Source organism: Arachis stenosperma, chromosome 7 (genome assembly GCF_014773155.1).
Source record: "Arachis stenosperma cultivar V10309 chromosome 7, arast.V10309.gnm1.PFL2, whole genome shotgun sequence".
In the NCBI taxonomy this organism is placed as follows: Eukaryota; Viridiplantae; Streptophyta; class Magnoliopsida; order Fabales; family Fabaceae; genus Arachis; species Arachis stenosperma.
In genome coordinates, this window is record NC_080383.1 from 26,787,914 (window position 1) to 26,795,837 (window position 7,924).

The 7,924-nt window shown below is 41.0% G+C and overlaps 2 non-coding genes across 2 annotated transcripts; both read left to right on the forward strand.

The window, feature by feature from the left end:
- The first annotated feature begins 2,941 nt into the window (after window positions 1–2,941).
- LOC130942542 (small nucleolar RNA R71) lies at window positions 2,942–3,049 on the forward strand. The gene has a single exon (XR_009071110.1). It is a non-coding gene; the product is annotated as a small nucleolar RNA R71 (small nucleolar RNA).
- A 3,940-nt stretch (window positions 3,050–6,989) lies between these two features.
- On the forward strand, window positions 6,990–7,097 carry LOC130942526 (small nucleolar RNA R71). The gene has a single exon (XR_009071093.1). It is a non-coding gene; the product is annotated as a small nucleolar RNA R71 (small nucleolar RNA).
- Window positions 7,098–7,924: the final 827 nt, after the last annotated feature.

Consider the following 7,924-nt stretch of genomic DNA (forward strand, 5'->3'; position numbering starts at 1 on the left):
CCACCCTCACACTTTCCGGACTGAAATCCAAGTATTTCCCCGAACCATAGTGAGATAATCTTTGGATTCGGGTTTCACACTTTGGTCATGGTTCTTGGTGATCCATGCATTGGCATAGAACTCTTGAACATCAAGATTCCGACTTGTTGAATGGGGTTGGTAAGTACTTCCCAACCTCTTCTTCGGATCTCATGGCGGATCTCCGGATATTCACCCTTTTTGAGTGAAAAGGGGACTTCGGGGATCACCTTCTTCAAGGCCACAACTCATAGAAGTGGACTTGATGCACCCTTGAGAGGAATCTATCCATCTCCCATGACTCGGAGGTGGAAGCTTTTGCCTTCCCTTTCCTCTTTCTAGAGGTTTCTCGGCCTTGGATGCCATAAATGGTTATGGAAAACGAAAAAAAGCAACGCTTTTACCACACCAAACTTAAAATGTTTGCTCGTCCTCGGGCAAAAGAAGAAGGAAGAGAGTAGAAGAAGAAGAAATGAGGAAGAGGGAGAAGGTGGTGTGTTCGGCCAAGAAGGGAAAGAAGGGGTGTTTAGGTTGTGTGAAAATGAAGGGTTGAAGAAGGGTATATATAGGAAGAGGGGGGAGTAATGGTTCGGTCATTATGGGTGGGTTTGGGAGGGAAAGTGGTTTGAATTTGAAGGGTGAGGTTGGTGGGGATTTATGAAGGATGGATGTGAGTGGTGAAGAGAAAGATGGGATTTGATAGGTGAAGGGTTTTTTTTGGGGAAGAGGTATTGAGGTGATTGGTGAATGGGGAAAGAAGAGAGAGAGTGATGGTGGGGTGGGTGGGGGTCATGTGGGGTCCACAGATCCTGTGGTGTCAAGGAAAAGTCATCCCTGCACCAATTGGCATCAAAATTCATGTTTTGAGCCATTTCTGGCGTTAAACGCCGGGCTGGTGCCCATTCCTGGCGTTTAACGCCAGGTTGTTGCCCTTTACTGGCGTTTAACGCCAGTCTGGTGCCCCTTTCTGGCGTTAAACGCCCAGAATGGTGCCAGACGGGGCGTTAACGCCAACAGCTAGTATTACTGGCGTTTAAACGCCAGCTTCTTCTCCTCCAGGGTGTGCTGTTTTTCTTCCTGTTTTTCATTCTGTTTTTGCTTTTTTTCATTGTTTTTGTGACTTCTTATGATCATCAACCTACAAAATAACAAAAGGAAATAGTTAACTATAAAACATTGGGTTGCCTCCCAACAAGCGCTTCTTTAATGTCATTAGCTTGACAGAGGACTCTCATGGAGCCTCTGAAATACTCAGAACCGTGTTGGAACCTCCCAACACCAAACTTAGAGTTTGAATGTGGGGGTTCAACACCAAACTTAGAGTTTGGTTGTGGCCTCCCAACACCAAACTTAGAGTTTGACTGTGGGGGCTCTGCTTGGCTCTGTTTTGAGAGAAGCTCTTCAAGCTTCCTCTCCATGGTGATAGGGATGTCCTTGGGCTTAAACACCAAGGATTCTTCATTCACTTGAATGATCAACTCTCCTCTATCAACATCAATCACAGCCTTTGCTGTGGCTAGGAAGGGTCTGCCAAGGATGATGGATTCATCCATGCACTTCCCAGTCTCTAGGACTATGAAATCAGTAGGATGTAATGGTCCCTCAATCTCACCAAAACATCTCTACAAGTCCATGAGCTTGTTTTCTTGAATTGTCTGCCATCTCTAATGAGATTCTTGCAGCTTGCACCTCAAAGATCCTAATTTCTCATTACAGAGAGGGGCATGAGGTTTACACTTGACCCTAAGTCACACAATGCCTTCTTGAAGGTCATGGTGCCTATGGTACAAGGTATAGAAAACTTCCAAGGATCCTGCCTCTTTTGAGGCAGTTTCTGCCTAGACAAGTCATCCAGTTCCTTGGTGAGCAAAGGGGGTTCATCCTCCCAAGTCTCATTTCCAAATAACTTGTCATTTAGCTTCATGATTGCTCCAAGGTATTTAGCAACTTGCTCTTCAGTGACATATTCATCCTCTTCAGAGGAAGAATACTCATCAGAGCTCATGAAAGGCAGAAGTAAGTCCAATGGAATCTCTATGGTCTCATTTTGAGCCTTAGATTCCCATGGTTCCTCATTGGGGAACTCAGAGGAGGTTGGTGCACGCCCAATGAGGTCTTCCTCAGTGGCGTCCACCTCCTCTCTTTCCCTTCCATATTCGGCCATGTTTATGGCTTTGCACTCTCCTTTTGGATTTTCTTCTGTGTTACTTGGGAGAGAGCTAGGAGGGAGTTCAGTAATTTTCTTGCTCAGCTGACCCACTTGTCCTTCCAAATTTCTGATGGAGGACCTTGTTTCATTCATGAAACTTTGAGTGGTTTTGATTAGATCAGAGACCATTGTTGCTAAGTCAGAAGTACTCTGCTTAGAACTCTCTGTCTGTTGCTGAGAAGATGATGGAAAAGGCTTGCCATTGCTAAACCTGTTTCTTCCACCATTATTGTTAGTGAAACCTTGTTGAGGTCTCTCTTGATTCTTCCATGAGAGATTTGGGTGATTTCTCCATGAAGAATTAGAGGTGTTTCCATAGGGTTCTCCTAGGTAATTCACCTCTTCCATTAAAGGGTTCTCAGGATCATAAGCTTCTTCCTCAGATGAAGCCTCCTTAGTACTGCCAGGTGCATTTTGCATTCCAGACAGACTTTGAGAAATCAAATTGACTTGTTGAGTCAATATCTTGTTCTGAGCCAGTATGGCATTCAGAGTGTCAATCTCAAGAACTCCTTTCTTCTGACTAGTCCCATTGTTCACAGGATTCCTTTCAGAAGTGTACATGAATTGGTTATTTGCAACCATTTCAATTAGTTCCTGAGCCTCTGTAGGCGTCTTCTTCAGATGAAGAGATCCTCCAGCAGAGCTATCCAAAGACATCTTGGATAGTTCAGAGAGACCATCATAGAAAATACCTATGATGCTCCATTCAGAAAGCATGTCTGAGGGACATCTTCTGATTAATTGTTTGTATCTTTCCCAAGCTTCATAGAGGGATTCTCCATCCTTCTGTCTGAAGGTTTGGACTTCCACTCTAAGCTTACTCCATCTTTGTGGTGGAAAGAACTTTGCCAAAAAGGCATTGACTAGCTTTTCCCAAGAGTCCAGGCTTTCTTTAGGTTGAGAATCCAACCATATTCTAGCTCTGTCTCTTACAGCAAAAGGGAATAGCATCAGTCTATAGACCTCAGGGTCTACCCCATTAGTCTTGACTGTGTCACAGATTTGCAAGAACTCAGCTAAAAACTGATGAGGATCTTCCATTGGAAGTCCATGGAACTTGCAATTCTGTTGCATTAGAGAAACTAATTGAGGCTTTAGCTCAAAGTTGTTTGCTCCAATGGCAGGGATAGAGATGCTTCTCCCATAGAAATCAGGAGTAGGTGCAGTAAAGTCACCCAGCACCTTCCTTGCATTGTTGGCATTGTGTTGTTTCGGCTGCCATGTGTTCTTCTTCTTTGAAGAATTCGGTCAGGTCCTCTAAAGAGAGTTGTGCCTTGGCTTCTCTTAGTTTTCGCTTCAGGGTCCTTTCAGGTTCAGGGTCAGCTTCAACAAGAATGCCTTTGTCTCTGCTCCTGCTCATAAGAAAGAGAAGAGAACAAGAAAATGTGGAATCCTCTATGTCACAGTATAGAGATTCCTTGAAGTGTCAGAGGAAAAGAGAAATAGAAAGAAGAAGGAGAAGAAGAATTCGAACTTTAATTAGATAAGGTTCGAATTGTGCATTAAGAAGGAGTAGTACTCCATAAATAGAAGGATGTGAGGAGGAGGGAAGAGAATTTTCGAAAATTTAATCAAAAGATTTTGAAAACATTTTGAAAATTTGATTGATAATTTTCGAAAATTCAAAGTAAAAAAGAAATCAAGTGATTTTTGAAAAAGATTTTGAAATTAGAAGTTAAGAAGATTTGATTGAAAACTATTTTGAAAAAGATGAGGTTAAAAAGATATGATTAGTTTTAAAGAGATGTGATTGAGAAGATATGATTTGAAAACAATTTTTTAAAAGATATGTTTTGAAAATAATTTTGAAAGATTTGATTTTGAAAATTAGTGACTTGCCTAACAAGAAAAGATATGATTCAAACATAAAACCTTCCTTAACAGAAAAGGCAAAAAATGTTCAATCAAATCATTGATTGTTAGTAAGTATCTTTGAAAAAGGAAAGAAATTGATTTTGAAAACATTTGATTGAAAAGATATGATTTGAAAAAGATTTGATTTTGAAAAACTTTGAAAACTTGAAAAAAAATTGATTTGAAAACAAAATCTTCCCCCTAGCACCATCCTGGCGTTAAACGCCCAGAATGGTATACATTCTGGCGTTTAACGCCCAAAATGCTACCTCTTTGGGCGTTAAACGCCCAACCAGGTACCCTGGCTGGCGTTTAAACGCCAGTCTGCCTTCTTCACTGGGCATTTTTGAATGCTCAGCTTTTTCTGTATAATTCCTCTGCAGTATGTTCTGAATCTTCAATTCTTTGTATCATTGACTTGAAAAGACACAAATAAAAAATATTTTTGGATTTTTAATAATCAAAATGCAACAAGAATCAAATAACAATGCATGCAAGACACCAAACTTAGCAGTTTGTATACTACTGACACTATATGAGACACATAAACACTCAAGCCAAAAGAATTCAAAGATCAAAACAAAGAAATATATGCATGGATTCGGAAAATGTAACAAAAACATGCATTTGACACCAAACTTAAGATGAGACACTAGACTCAAGCGAGAAACATCAAATATTTTTGGTTTTTTATGATTTTGTAAATTTTTTTTTTGTTTTTCGAAAATTAAGTGGAAAAAGATATCAAAATTCTTAATGAGAATTCCAGGAATCAGTGCAATCCTAGTCTAAGACTCCGGTCCAGGAATTAGACATGGCTTCACAGCCAGCCAAGCTTTCAAGGAAAGCTTCGGTCCAAAACACTAGACATGACCAAAGGTCAGCCAAGTCTTAGCAGATCACTGCTCCAAAAACAAAATTGATGAAAATCAACAAGCTCTTGTGGTGATAAGTTGAAACCTCGGTCCAATCAGATTAGACATGGCTTCTCAGCCAGCCAGATTTCAACAAATCATCATGAAACTCTAGAATTCATCTTCAAGAATTTCGAAAAAAATAAATACCTAATCTAAGCAACAAGATGAACCGTCAGTTGTCCAAACTAGAACAATCCCAGGCATTGTTACCAAAAGCTTGCTCAAAACTTGAACAATCCCCGGCAACGGCGCCAAAAACTTGGTGCGCGAAATTGTGAACAATACTTTTCACAACTCTCATAATCCCTGGTCATGAACTCCAAAAACTTGGTGGTTCAATTCCATGGCATTACACAACTTCGCACAACTAACCAGCAAGTGCACTGGGTCGTCCAAGTAATACCTTACGTGAGTAAGGGTCGATCCCACGGAGATTGTTAGCATTGAAGCAAGCTATGGTCATCTTGTAAATCTTAGTCAGGTGAACTCAGATGTATATGATGATGAATGAAGATAAAATAAAAGATAAAGATAGTGATACTTATGTATATCATGGGTGTAAGAGCTTCAGACAAGCGTATGAAGATGCTTTCCCTTCCGTCTCTCTGCTTTCCTACTGCCTTCATCCAATCCTTCCTACTCCTTTCCATGGCAAGCTCATGTAGGGTTTCACTGTTGTCAGCAGCTACCTCCCATCCTCGCAGTGAAAGCTAATGCACGCACTCTGTCACAGTGCTGCCAATCACCGGTTTGGTTCCCTCCCCTACCGGAATAGAATCCCTCTTTTGCGTCTGTCACTAACGCCCAGTAGGTTACAGGTTTGAAGCACGTCACAGTCATTCAATCATTGAATCCTACTCAGAATACCACAGACAAGGTTAGACCTTCCGGATTCTCTTGAATGCTGCCATCAGTTCTTGCCTATACCATGAAGACTCCGATTAAAGAATCCAAGAGATATTCACTAAGCCTCAGAAGCTTGTAGAACAAGAATGGTTGTCAGTCACCTTGTTCATGGGTGAGAATGGTGATGGGCGTCAATCATCACCTTCATCAAGTTGAAGAACAAGTGATATCTTGGACAAAGAACAAGCGGAATTGAATGGAAGAACAATAGTAATTGCATTAATACTCGAGGTACAGCAGAGCTCCACACCTTAATCTATGGTGTGTAGAAACTCCACCGTTGAAAATACATAAGAACAAGGTCTAGGCATGGCCGAATGGCCAGCCTCCCCAAATTGAGTTCAATCATAAAACATGATCAAAAAGCTCTCTAATACAATAGTAAAAGGTCCTACTTATAGAAAACTAGTAGCCTAGGGTGTACAGAAATGAGTAAATGACATAAAAATCCACTTCCGGGCCCACTTGGTGTGTGCTTGGGCTGAGCAGTGAAGAAATTTCGTGTAGAGACTCTCCTTGGAGTTAAACGCCAGCTTTAGTGCCAGTTTGGGCGTTTAACTCCCAATTGGGTGCCAGTTCCGGCGTTTAACGCTGGAATTTCTTGAGGTGACTTTGAACGCCGGTTTGGGCCATCAAATCTTGGGCAAAGTATGGACTATTATATATTGCTGGAAAGCCCAGGATGTCTACTTTCCAACGCCGTTGAGAGCGTGCCAATTGGGCTTTTGTAGCTCCAGAAAATCCACTTCGAGTGCAGGGAGGTCAGAATCCAACAGCATCTGCAGTCCTTTTGAGTCTCTGGATCAGATTTTTGCTCAAGTCCCTCAATTTCAGCCAGAAAATACCTGAAATCACAGAAAAACACACAAACTCATAGTAAAGTCCAGAAAAGTGAATTTTAACTAAAAACTAATAAAAATATACTAAAAACTAACTAGATTATACTAAAAACATACTAAAAACAATGCCAAAAAGCATACAAATTATCCGCTCATCAGAGATCCTCCAGCAGAGCTATCCAAAGACATCTTGGATAGTTCAGAGAGACCATCATAGAAAATACCTATGATGCTCCATTCAGAAAGCATGTCAGAAAGACATTTTCTGATCAATTGTTTGTATCTTTCCCAAGCTTCATAGAGGGATTCTCCATCCTTCTGTCTGAAGGTTTGGACTTCCACTCTAAGCTTACTCAATTTTTGAGGTGGAAAGAACTTTGCCAAGAAGGCATTGACTAGCTTTTCCCATGAGTCCAGGCTTTCTTTAGGTTGTGAGTCCAACCATGTCCTAGCTCTGTCTCTTACAGCAAAAGGGAATAGCATAAGTCTGTAGACCTCAGGGTCAACCCCATTAGTCTTGACAGTGTCACAGATTTGCAAGAACTCAGCCAAAAACTGATGAGGATCTTCCAATGGAAGTCCATGGAACTTGCAATTCTGTTGCATTAGAGAAACTAATTGAGGCTTAAGCTCAAAGTTGTTTGCTCCAATGGCAGAGATAGAGATGCTTCTCCCATAAAAGTTGGGAGTAGGTGCAGTAAAGTCACCCAGCACCTTCCTTGCATTGTTGGCATTGTTGTTGTTTTCGGCTGCCATGTCTTCTTCTTTGAAGGTTTCTGTTAGGTCCTCTACAGAGAGTTGTGCCTTAGCTTCTCTTAGCTTTCGCTTCAAGGTCCTTTCAGGTTCAGGGTCAGCTTCAACAAGAATGCCTTTGTCTCTGCTCCTGCTCATATGAAAGAGAAGAGAACAAGAAAATATGGAATCCTCTATGTCACAGTATAGAGATTCCTTGAGGTGTCAGAAGAACAGAAAAATAGAAGAAAGAGGTAGAAGAATTCGAACTTAATCAGATAGAGTTCGAATTGTGCATTGAGAAGGAGTGGTACTCCATAAATAGATGGATGTGAGAAGAGAGGAGGAGCTTTTTCGAAAATTAAGTTAAAGAATTTGAAAACATTTTGAAAAACACTAATTAATTTTCGAAAATAAGAGTGGGAAAGAAATCAAGTGATTTTTGA